General features: G+C 35.6%; 1 protein-coding gene and 1 pseudogene across 10 annotated transcripts in view; one reads left to right on the forward strand and one right to left on the reverse strand.

Annotated features, from left to right (window-relative positions):
- Window positions 1–13,609, forward strand: part of Bbx (BBX high mobility group box domain containing) — a 262,549-nt gene that overhangs the window by 125,839 nt on the left and 123,101 nt on the right. The gene's annotated exons all lie outside the window — the stretch shown is intronic.
- On the reverse strand, window positions 1,503–3,244 carry LOC101709415 (shugoshin 1 pseudogene; annotated as a pseudogene).

Raw genomic sequence — 13,609 nt, forward strand, 5'->3', positions numbered from 1 at the left:
CCTTATAAATGCACCATGGTTTTCAGAGTTTGATATCAGAGTTTGCTAAGGATGGAAAGTGCTTCTAGCTGTGTAACACTGAGTAATCTATTTACCAAATGGAATTAGTTTCCTCGTATGTAAACTAAGGACAAAAATGTTTACCTCAAAGAGTTGTGTGAATTAAAAGAATTAATTTTATTAAGTTCTGAATACATGCTAGGTACTTGTTACTTGCAGATACTTAGAAATACCTTTGAAATAATTTGTTAAATTCAAGGTTATTTCTGGCAGTCTTTTAAAAATAGAAGCAACCCGGGCCAGGGATTATTTAGCTCAGTGGTGCCGCTGCCTGCCTCGCAAGTGCAAGATCCTGAGTTCAGTCCCCAGTACAAAAAAAAAAAGAAGCAACCCCATAGTATTTAGAAAATGAACAAAGAATATTTATAATGTGTGCTAAGGTACAAAGAATATTAGCCCAAACACTAGCTTCGTATCTTCGTAGCTCATTGTGTGTCCATGCCAGACTCCATCACCTCTTTTGATCCTTCACCACTCGTGAATAATGAGCTTATTACCTCCAGGTTTTTCTTTATATTTTTCATTTATTTACTCCCTACATTAAACCTTGCTTCCTATTGAATTACATATAAATAATAAAATACTTTTTATTTTTTTTCTGCAACCCCAATTTCTTTTTGTTCAACATCACATTTTTCGAGTCATCTCTGCTTATACTTGTAATTCATTTATGATTGAAGTTGCTTTTAGTACTTCATTGTATGAAAATACCACAGTTTACTTCTTTTGATGGCTATTTAGTCTGTTGCTCTGTGTGTGTGTGTGCGTGTGTGTATGTTATTAGAAATAAGCTTCAGAGTACAAATTCTTACAGTCCTACACATGCCCTCTCTATATACATGTTATTTCTCTAGGATATATGCTCAAGAATAGAACTGCTACATCAAAAGTATGCCCAACCTCAGGCTCCACAAGATAATATCAGACTCCACAAGATAATACATTTTATACTGCCATTAGCAGAGTTGTATTCCCTCTCTCTTTATAGTTATTTAAAATTATTAGATTTCTGTTTAATATATTTATCATACCTTTATGAATGGTCCTCTGTGAATATTACTGTGTCTGGGCAGAAAATTAAAAGTAGAAAAGATTTTTTAAATTACCTACATCATGATCTCAATAATAACCTGGATGACCCTCATTTTTTTTAAGTTAGTTTTATTCTTTGCAGCAGCTGCTTTTTATTTCTCTGTTTTCCAGTCATCATTCACACTTTTTCTCAAACTCAGTTAAGTCTAGACATCCTGAAATAGCTGGATACATTTGTTGGTTTTTCCCTCCAGAAAATTGTATCATACTAATATAGGGTTCTCTTATGATAAGTTGAAATTGTCAGCTCTTTCTAATTTCAAAAGACCAAGCGCAGAAATATATACCTTTTACTGATTTCTGTTTTTCCCCTTAAGCCAAGTTGAGATATAGAGAGAGTTACCCACAGAGGTCTGTTTGCAAGCTGCAGTGATTTGATCTGCCTATGTTTTCTTCTGCATTGCAAAAGTTATAAAAGCTTGAGAGCATGACTAAAGTTGTATTTGCCACTCTGCCCTTTTCTGTCCTTCGCTACTTTTTTTCTTAGCCAGTAATTCTTTTGGTATCTTATTATACTTGTGTACTTCATTCCAAATTTTTTTAAGCAGCATCCAAAAAGAGATTTATTGTATTTGCTTTATACTTTTTTTTAGAACGTCTCAAATTCTTTTTCTACTTGAAAATAGGAGAATTCAAGAAACACAAATCTGTGAAAGGGTCTCTTCTTAGTTTCGAAGCTAGTGTTGGCTCCTTATTATTCTCGCTGCTTGTGCACCTACGCTTAGGCCGACACATGGGTGTGCTTTCTTTATTCTTTTCTGGAGAAAAAGAAAGTCTCCTGATTTTTATTTCGGGAAACAAGGGAACATTGGTGATATCCTTCAGGCTCCAATGAGGTGATGGAGGTGATGGGTGAGTCTTAGGTGGTACACTAGTAGGAGTCTTTGTTGGCTTAGAAACCTACATTTCTTGCTCATCTGTGCGGCTTAGCGCTCTTTTAGATCGAAGCCAGGTGACTGGTCTATCTGATGTGCTTGTGAGATTCTGAGTGTTCTTGCAGTAGGGCACATAGGGATCATCAGAATCGTCTCCAGAACTGCTGGATTCAAAGGTGCTCACTTCAGACATACTGTTGTTTTTTCCTCTGTTAGAATCAGTGGTGGTTTTTTGTCGGAAAGGAGTGAGATGAATATACTCTCTTCCAAATTAAAATTGTAAGCATCGCTGGAACTGACAGATTCATCCAGTTTTGGGGAGCAAACAGTTTTTTGACTTTTACTTTTGTTCCTTTTATACTTTGATATAGACTTAGATTTTCTTCTGTTAACTTTCCTTTTCTCTTCTTTTTCTCTTACTTGTTTACCTCTATGCTGACATTTTTTTCAGCTTTAGATTCTAAAATGACTTCTTCCATTTTGGTAAACTTTCCTGGTTGAATCAGCCTTGGTGATAAATTAATTTTGTCTGTGTTCCATTGACAGACATTTTTTTCTTCATTGTTTGGTATGTGCATGCTTACTACTGGGTCTACATATCTGATTCTTTCCAGTTCAAAAGATTGCCCTTCCAAATAACTAGTTTCAAAATTATCCAAGGTATCAAATTGACTTAGACTATTAAAATGTTCCTTTACATGGTGACGGAGAGATGCAGTTCTAGGTAGGACATGAGCAGTAGACTTAGATTCCCCTGAATCAAAGTCAGATCCCACTGTGTCTTGAGGAGTAGAAAGTATTTGCTAGTAAATCCTTTGCAAATAAATCCCTGGGGTTGTCATCATTTTTGGAGTCCGTCCCTGAGAGACATACTTCCTGGTTCTGAGCAGTATCTTCTGTTTGTTGTGAAATTTTTCTTTCAGTGCGTATAGCTGACATGCAAGGTTGTAACATTCCTTTCTTAGCTGTAGGATGATATCTTGGGCTTCTCTCACTTTGGATTTTTCATTTTCCAAAGCTAAAACTAACATTCTGTTGTTGTCTTGGTAATTTTTCAGCAGTGTTCAAGTGTTGGTAATCACTTGGCACTGTGCAGGTATAAAGGACCTGCGTTTGCCAATCTCTGCCAAGCTTTTATTCCTTTTCTCTTTCATTCACTTCTTTATGTCTTCAAGATTATCTTGAAAGGTCTTTTTCTGGCACCTTTCCTTGGCCATCTTCTGCTTCCTGTCCAGGCCAAGGGTGTCAACAGTGGATGTGCCAGGAAAATGAAAATACAGACAGGTCAGTGTGGGAGGATGGTCTCAATATGTATGGTAGTCAAAAGAACCTCGAATAGTTATTCTCTGCCCATATTCTGTGATGAGTCCTGCTGCGGAGGTAGCCAGGTACAGCACCGTGTCAGTTTTTCCCGCCTACCTAAGGGAGCCAAGATCCTTGGCTAGTACTTCTGCAGCTGTCGCCCTCTTCCTCACATCCCAAGACTCTGCAAAGCTGTTCCACCTTGCTTGAGCCCCACGTTCCAGTGCTCCAGGCCTGCGGTTCTATCTCCGGTTGCCCGCCACTACCACTGCCATGTTCGAAATTCCCCGCCGTGCTCATCTCCTTCATTCCAATTTTAATATCAAAAGTTGTTTCTCACCTTTTAAAGGGTACTTTGGGGGTCCATAATTTTAACGGGCATATCTTAATATTTTGTCTCTTGTCAAGTTTGTTGCCACTATCTAGTACATCCATTTCCTGAGGTTTTCCAGGGAAGGTAATAGGGTCTAGCCTATTGCTTAGTATTTAACTATTTAATAGATGCTTATTGAATACAGACAGAAAGATATAAATGCAGTAATCCCTGTTGTGCCCTTCCTCTGCTCAGCAACAGTAATTTTCCTAAAAGTACTGGACAAAAATGCCATGAATAGTACAAATAGTTCTACTAGCAAGTGGCTTTATTAAACCATAAGCAGATCATTTCTTGAGCTTCACTCTGTTTTCTAGTGAAATGAAAGTTGTACATCAGTGATCTGTAAGATCCCTTTTGACTCCAACATTTTGTATTTTATCTTCTTAATTAAATGAAAAACAGTTTCTCACTATTTGGGCACCATTACCAGTGTCTGAATTAATTGACTTTAATCGACTTTAGATTCATAATTGTGTCACAGTATTGTCTCTCATGACCATAGCAAATAGGGCATACATTGCACTTTGCTTCCTCTCTGTTATTTAAGGTTGATTTGTTCTAGAAAAAGAATACATTTATCTTTAAGAATGCGTAACGAAGGACTTTAGCTTCCCAATTTCATTCATCAGGCAACTCAGACATTGTTCAGTACAAAGCTTAGGCTCTGCCCTCTTGTTTCTCCTCTTCACTGACCCTACAGCTGTGACCAGAGCAGCTTGTTCTACTCTTTGTTATTTGAATTACAGCTTAACCCCATGTCTTTTCTCATATTCCAGTATCATCTTTGAGGGAATGTTGGTTTTTGTGTGTTAGGATTTTCCTTGAAGTCAAGGGATTTGCTTTATCTGGTGCTGGAGGTACTTTCTTTCTGGTTCCTCTGCTAGGAACTCCTAACCTCCAGATGAGTGGACAGTGAGGGCCTGATTTTCTTTCCTTACTGTCTTCACTCAGTCTTTCCATTGTTATTGCAGAAACTCCCACCATAGCTCTACCACACTTTAAAGGGTTATTTGACTCCTCAGATTCTCACATGACATATTTCCTGACATACGACTTATCCAGGCTTCATTTTGTGGATGCGTTTGAACTCTGCACCAAAGACAAAAAGGGTGTCAGAGATCAGGATGCAAAAGGTAGAGAATACAACTGTATCTTAACTCTCTCTAGATAGAAATCATGGCTCCATCACTCCTGAGGGTCCTGACCAGAGGGTTTGCCTTAGCCAAAGTCAGGTATATTCTTTGTGATCTTTATTATGACACTCAAAATAATCTAATCTCATGGTGTTATTGATGTGCTAACATATTGATATGTTATTGAAATTGATACATCAAGTCTGATAAATTTTAGACTAAGAAGAGAATGATGCAGAAGAATTTTGTAGCTAAAAAAGTGAAAAAAGGGGACACTTTCTTAAGGGTTTATTTCTAATAATATTCACTTAATTCTAAATCAGATTTGGAATGTTAAGTCACCTTAGATTTTTTTTAAGTCATAAATTACTTATTATTTAAAGCCTAATTGTTGACTTCCTGCTTCTAAACCTTCAGAAACTGAAGGCATCTGAGATTCACTGGGCTGTGTGGCTGTAAGGACTAAGAAACCAAACTGACAATTCACCTCACCTGTCTTAGTCACCTTCTCATGCTGGGCAACATACCTGACACCAACAACTTAAAGATGGAAAGGTTTATTTTGGCTTGAGGTTTTGTTCCATACTTGGCCAGCTCCAGGGCAGGCAGGGCATAGTGAAGGGACCAGCAGAAGACAGCTGCTCACTTGAGTCATGGCAGCCAGGAAGCAGATAGAGAAGGGAGGAGCTGGGGACAGTAATACAATATACCCTTCAAAGTCACACCCCGGTCCCACCTACCTCTAACCAGGTCCCACCTCCTAACAGAAGTCAGCTATAGCACCTCTTGATCTAGTCACCCTCCAAAAACTCCGCTGGTGAACACATGAGGCTTTTAGGGAACATCCAGATCTAAACCATAACACCACCTAACTGCTTACTTGAAAAAACTCTGAGAACCCGTATTACACCAAATGTTTAGTTCTTTAAAGAAGCGATTAATATCATCCTATCTCGAGAAGAACAGATTACTTCTTGTTCCTGAGGAATCCAAGAAGCAAAACACATTTTTATGGTTTATAAGAAGAAAAAGAAGAATCACCTGACATGAAAACTTTACTGATAGGAGAATGATTCCTCTAGCCACTCTAAAAATTGTCTCTTTGATTAATGTAAAAGGCTTAATCTAGTAAGTATTTTCACATTCGTACTTTTAAATTGTCAGTGATAAAAGTTTCTTTTGTAGTATTAATTTATTTAGTATTTTATTAATTTAATCAGGCTTGAAAGTACTTCACCAAACCTCCAACATTCTTTAGTATTCTTAATTTGTTTTCTGAAAAGAGAGCTATACATTCTGATTTAAATAAAGAAAATATTAAAACTAAAAGTATAGTGTCTTTAAATATAGCAGAAAAATTAATAAATGTGATATAGAATTTTATTTCTGAGGAAGCTAGAAATGCATTTGTGACAAGTTCTTCAAATTGCTTAACTTGGAAAACATTTTAAATGCTAAATTAAGAAATTTTGAATATATATTTAACTTTTACTCGTAGTTTTCATCTGTTATACAGCAAAGCTGGCGATAAATATGAAAGTATGCTGAAAGTTGTTTATGCAATTATTTAGATAATTATACCAAAATAGATTTATCGTATTATTAAAAAGCATTTTATTCAAATAGTTTCAAACAGCTTCATTCAAATTTAAGTGTTGCTGGAATGATAATGTTCATTTTGTCTAAAAGTTTATATATGAATATGGAAGTAGTAAAATGTTCAGGCGGGTCTGTAAATTTTGAGAAAATCGAAGTGAGCAATGAATGTTTTCCTGAAATTAATTTGCTAATATATTCTACTCATTAGCTTAGCTATAAAACTGATATTTCTAATAGACTAGGTTTTGTTAAATCTAAAAACTGGGTGGCTGAGGTTTTTTTTAAAGAACAGAAAGTGGAACAGATGCACCTAAATATTGATACAGTGTTTGTTTTGAGGAATTCTTACCCCCAGGAAGCTCAGCAATGTATTACAGGAAAAAAAAGATCACTGAATAGGGTTTTCTTCTGTGTATGTGCCCAGCTGTCTACCAGATCTTGCCTCAAATGTGTGTTTCTTTCTTTGGGCTCAGCCAGTGGATACTTCCCTTCCTTTCCCAGTGTTCACCAGACACCTTGTCTTGTTTGAATGATGGTATCATTGCCCTTAGGTTAAGGTCGGTTTTGAGCTTAGAGGAATCTTGGCTGTGCTTCCTATCATTTTTAGTTATTTGCTGGTATTTAACCCTTACACAGATAGCCCCTGCAGATGCATGCTTTAACTATGTAGGTGGAAGTGTTTTTCTGTGAGCTTTGAGCTGCCCAGTAAACATGGAGATTACATTTTCATCACTTAGTAACCTGCCAACTGCTAAGAACCATGTAGACTTGGGGCAGTTGGTGCTCTAGAACTCCGAGTCAGAGAACGTCTAGATCTCAGTGTCAAGGCAGTTATTGGCCCGATTTTTACTGGAGGGAATCGATCATCCACTCAGTTCTTCTTTGGGAATTAAAGCTCATCAAGATAGCCTTTCTTCTGCTGTAGCAGAGCTTAATCAAGGATTGATTTCAGTATGTCTCTTTTTCTTTCAAGTTTTTAAAAATGTGCTGAAGACTTTGGTTGATTTCTTTGAAATTATTTTCTTTTAAATGGCTTCTAAGACAGTTTCTATGCAGTGTTCTGGTACTTTTATTCTCTGTACTTAGCACAGTTGGTGAAATTGTGATGGAACTGTTTTCTTTTTTCTTCCTTTATGCTTTTGTAGGGACTTCAAAGACCAATAAGTGACACCTACCCTTCTCCACCCCTCTCCTGCATTCAGAGGTTACAGTTGTAGAAAGGAGGAACCATGGGCAAATTTAACTTACAGGAGTTAAATCAGTGATTGTGAGTGGGGACTTGATGTCTTAGACTCACTGTAATTGAATAGCTGCTGATAATGTTGTGGATTATCTGGAGTAGAAATACTGTAGGAGGCTAAAAATCACAGATTTACATAATGAGGCTGTAATAGAAGAGGGACTCAAGGCAGTTTATGACTCATGGTATAGGGCATTAAGAAATGTGGAGGAGGATAGGGCTAGGGGTGTAGCAAAGGGAAAGAAAATTTGAGGCCAAATTTTGGATGTGTGTTGGGGGTGAAGTGACAAGCCACAAAAAGATGCAGAATACTAATCTAAGGAATTGAAATCTAGGAGTAGACTGATTGGCCATTGAACAGTTTGAATTCAGGGAATGAACAGCTCAAGGAATAACTAAATAAATCTGATAATTGGTAGTTTGTGTATTATCATTTTGTTGCTGGGACAAAATACTTGAGATATACACAACTTAAAAGAGTCAAGATTTATTTTTGACTCACAGTTTCAGAGATATCAGTCTATGGTTGCCTGGCTCCAAGGCAGAAATATGGTGGAAGCTCACAGCAGAGGAAAGTTGTTCACCTCCTGGCAGCCAGGAAGCAAAGAGATGGAAAGAACCAAGACGGAAGGGATTGGTGCAATGTATAACCTCTCCACTGACCCACTTTCTCTGTCTAGGGTCCACCTTTTAGTAGCCCATTAAGCTATCATTAATCCATTGATGAGGATAGTGCCCTAATGATCCATTCACCGCTTTGGTCCCCACTTCTAAACATTGCTGTATTCCAGACCAAGCACTCAAAACATGAGTCTTCATATTTAAACAATACAGTTTTCACTTAGAAGTTACTGTAATAATCTTTTAGGGTAAAATGGTGCTGAGAGAAGGAAGAAAATACACATTTTTAAAGTAAATATTTAAGACAAAATGAATCAGACAATCTAAAAAAGTTTTCACATTTATTGTCTGTTTCCACCTTCTCTGTCTTGTGAAGTAGTTACCTGCCTACTTCTGTAGATGAATGAACAGAGTCCTCAATTAGACAAGTAGTAGAGGTCAGAACTCAAAGGCAGCTCAGACTTGTTTGATGACCATGTTTCTGTGCCCCTGCTGTGACTTACGGAATGTGAAATGGGAAAACAGATCAAGTTTTGTCATTTGTCATCTATTAATTTCTTGGGAATTATTAAATGAATCAAAATTAGGATTGTATTCATTCTTATTCTTACATACATGCTTTAATCTTAGCTATTCAGGTTTAATAGTTTTTCAATTAGTACTTTTAGAAAATGCTCTTCTGATAATGAAAAGAAAATGTCAGTTAACAAAATTTTGGCTGTTGATATATTTTATATCAATTTAAAGCGTACAGTAAGAGATTATTGTCTACCAAAGAGTAATTTTAGTATTCAGTAGTTTCACCTTATTTTCAGGAAATGTGTTACAAGATCCCCATTGGACACCTGAAACTGTAGATAATACCAAACCTTATATTTATCTATGATTTTTTCCTATTCATACATAGTTATGATAAAGTTTAATTTATAAATTTTGCATTTTGAGATACAGTAGAAAAATAGCATAAGTTTTTTCTTTCTCAACAATTTCAGAGATACTCAACATGTGATTTTTTTTTTCTTCTTATAGAGAACTGTGATTTATTTTTTTTCACTTAAAGGAGACACTTTACAATTTCTCTTTGGCATATTCACATTGCTAGCATCGCTTATTTTAGGCATTGGGCCCATTAGTGAATAAGAGTTTCTTGAATACAAGAACTCTAATTGTGATAATCAATCTGCTAATCAGAATGGCTACTAAGTGACTGTCAGGCAGGTGACACATTCAGTGTGGATACACTGAACAAAAGAGTGAGTCACACTCCAGTTGGACAGGGCAGAATGGTGTAAAATTTCAGCATGCTGCATTGATGTGCAATTTATAATTCATGAATTGTTTATTTCTGGAGTTTTCCATTTAATATTTTTAGACTCCAGTTAACGTAGGACAGTGGAGGTGAACCTATGGCCCCCATGTTATTGTGTTTTAAGACAAAACATGTTAATGTATGTGTTGTTTTTTCTAAACTAAAACTCAGTATTCAGATTTAATTGCAGTGTTAGCACTTTGCGATAAAAAAGTGGGTTTTGGGTTGCAGTTTGGCCCTTGGTCTCTAAAAGATTTGCCATCACTGACCTAGGATAACTCAAACTGGAAAATGAAACTGAGGATAGAGAGGTGGGGAGTATTACTGTATAAAAGATGAAACTGTTGTCTCAGTTTCTAAGAACAAAAATTGTGTAATAAACTAGAAAGTTTAATAAGACTTAGTTTAATTTTCTCCTTCATTTCCAAGTTCACTAAAAATATTTAATATTTGCTTTGCCAATACAAGACTGTTTAATACACTTGAATTAATAGAGTGAAGCTTTTTTTTAATGATATGATGATCTTTGTGTCATACCTTTAATGACTAACAATTATTTTGCTTTTTTTTTTTTGGTACTGGGGATTGAACCCAGGGCCTTTGCACTGAACTACATCCCTAGCCCTTTTTGTTTTTTATTTAGAGACAGGGTCTTGCTAAGTTAGTCACTAAATTGCTCAGGTGAGCTAGAACTTGTGATCCTCCTGCCTCCCAGCCACAGCCTCTAAGAGTGCTGGGATTACCAGTGTGTGCCACCATATCCATTTTATTTTGCAATTTTAACACTATCCTACATAGAAGGTGTTGAAGATTTAAAGAAGTAGATAACAATACCCAGTGAGTTGCCTACTGCCAGCACCAACATCTCTACCTTCCACCTCTTTATTCCCTTGTAAAAGGCACTCTAGTAGTATTTGTTGTTTTTTGATTTTTTTTATTTTTCTGTCTTAATTGATAATGGTTTTTTCTTTTTTATAATTTGTCATTTCTTCCTTAAAAATTCCCCCAAAATGTGGTTAATTGAGGAATATGTTAGTTTCATCATTAAATGTGTTAAATGGACGCATTTGCTGAACATATTTGATTCAGCTTTTTTTAATTTCTTCTTTTATAACTTCATTTCCTTCAGCAAAAATAGTTTTAGGTTCATAAACAAGAAGCAGCTGTCTGAAATATGTTCACTGACTCAGCTGAGTGTGTAGTGGCCCAACAAAAGTTTTTTGATTTGGGGTAGTATAACAAAATCAACATAAACATTCAGATTAAATTCTGGCTCCTGTAATAAGAGATTTGGTGTATAAATTAAGTCTTTAAATCCACATGTAGTAGATTTCTTAAGTTAAAATTTGGACAGATTTGAGCCTAAACACTGTTGAGACTTAAAAGAGATCTTAAGTAACAAAGCTCTGTATTTCTTTTGAATTTTTTGTTTTGATTCTCAAAGAGAAACATTGACTCTCTATATCAGCATTGACTTGTCAAGGGATATGTCTCAATATTATTCACTAGACAAGAAAAAGACTGTAATTGTGCACATGTGCATGTGTGTAGCTTGCTGAAAAGCAATGAATGTTGTAGTTCACCTAAGAAAATCAATTCAAAGAATGAAATGAACAAGGCCAGAAACATATTGAGAATGATGGCCCAAAAGACTTTCAGGAACTGTAAAATTGAATATAGCAGTATAAAACTATTCACACATTTTATTAGATCCATATAGAATTGCAGACTGATTGTCTCTTTGAGAGACGACTGTTGTAAATATTCAGGGAGTGATAAGAGTGTTAAGTCCCCAGCATAACTAAACATTCAAGATGCAATAGTGCACTAAAATAATAAATATTATACTTCGAAATGCAGGTTAATTTTTAGATTTTATTTTTTGAGATCCTTTTCTTCTTGAAATCTTTAAAGCCTTTACTTGTGATAGCTACAGAAAGATTTTTAAGAAGTCCTAAACACCAAATTCTGACTAATGATAAAAGCCAGTATTGAAACTTGGAAAATTTGATCATTTTCAAATGAGGTATAATCTTATAGTTGGACTGTTGAATTGAGAATTAGAGCAGATGTCTTAAATTCACTTGTGTGAGACCTTAGGAATTTCTTCACCTTAGCTTCCAAAGTATAAAATTACTTTGTGTTAATTATATTACACGTGAAATTTCAAATCATAATCTGAAAAGTAAGTATTGGAAGGGTTTGACTATTAGTATGGCCAGATGCTTCAAAGACATGATATAAAGTAATATTTTAAGTTAAAGGAGATCTAAGACAATGACTAAACTATGGACTGTTTTTTATTGTGTTATAGTTCATTGGAGTACAGTGTGCCAAGTTAATTGTACTTTTCCAGGCAAATATTAGGATCGTATGATAAATTTTCTCATAGGTCCACATTCTTTTATAGTTCTCTCATTTACTGTTTTGCCTTTTTCCCCTAAGGTGCCTGGCATGGGCATGTATCTGGAATGTTGAAAGACTGTAGTAGGTCATCTTATTGATGTGAGTTTTCATGAAGTGAAATTTTTTTAATACTTTGTGAGAAGAGTTAATGATTTACTTTAAAAAATACTAAACTTCACTTGCTTTTAGAAATATCACTTAGGCTTTCTCAGTGATGAATGAAAATGAAAAAGTAACTACTTGGATCACTTTGTAATAGCCCCAGTTTTTCACTTTGAACAAGTTTTGGGATTTGGAGGAAATTTCTTAATTTTAACCTGAATTTTTTTGTCTTTCAATGAGGAAGTTAAATTGGGTGATCTCTAAAGTTTATTCTAATTTTATGATTCTGTGATTTTGAATTAAGTATAAAATAGGAATTTTAATCAGTTTTGCATTGCTATAACAGAATACCAAATTAGGTAATTTACAAAGAAAAAAAATTTATTTCTCACAGTTTCCAGAGGCTGGAAAATTTACTATGAAGGTGCTGATGTCTGGTATCCCAGTGTAACAGGTGGAGGGGTGGGAGGAAATGTGCGCTTGAGAGGAACAATCTGGGCTGCCCACACACTTCCAGACCCACTCTTGCAGTTCCTGACGTTGATCGATTCTGGATGGAGTAGCCTTCTCTTAGACGTCTCACACTTACATTGGGAGTTAAGTTTCTAACCCATTCAAACCATAGAAAAGTTAAAAAATTATAGAAGTGGTACTGTTAAATCAAGTTACTTCAGGTCAGTAAGGGAAAAAGTTTCCTATTAAGGTGTATGAGTATTTTTGTTTGTTTGTGGTTCTTGGGATTCAACCCAGGGCCTTCACACTGAGTGACCTCCTCCCCCAGCCCCTTTCTAAATTTTCAAATTCTGATACAGAGTCTTGATAAATTACCAGGTTGCCCAGGCTAAGCTTATCATGCTTCAGCCTCCCAGCGTGCTGAGATTACAGGCATGTGCCCTCACTGCCTGGCTTCAGTTAAATTTTTAGCAGATATGTGATGAAGAAGAAAAGAGAATAAGTCATTGAGAAAGCATTTCTAATTGAACTGATAATGTGGTGTTGGAGGGTAGCAAAACCTTGTTTGATTACAGCCAGGAGTGTTTCTGAGGGTATGATAGTGAGTTTTCCTATTCTGCATATAAAAGCTCAACAATTTCTGACAAAATGGCCCTTTTATATCTTTGTTTTTAAGCTTTATATTTTTTTAAATGGCAGCGATTTTTGTTTTAGTACCCACCCCACAGAATCATTATTTCTATTTAACAATTGTATAGTTTTTCTCACAAAATTCAGAACACAGGCAAAAGTTAAAAATCCAGGCTGTTGGAGAATAAAAGAATACTGATTGCAAGTTTATCTCTCTTGTAATCAGCTTTTTATAAATTGCTGTTGATGAGACAACAGATTATTAGTTAGATCTATTTCAGAATTTTCTTAGAAATTTATTCTGGATAATATTTGTCTACTGTGAATGCTTTGAAAATCAGCATAACATACCTATGTAATATCTTTTTTAAAATGAATACATCCATTGGAAATATATATTTAAAGTCCAAA

Source organism: Heterocephalus glaber, unplaced genomic scaffold, assembly GCF_053883595.1.
Source record: "Heterocephalus glaber isolate CG9 unplaced genomic scaffold, H.glaber_assembly_v1.0 deba00000122, whole genome shotgun sequence".
NCBI lineage: Eukaryota > Metazoa > Chordata > Mammalia > Rodentia > Bathyergidae > Heterocephalus > Heterocephalus glaber.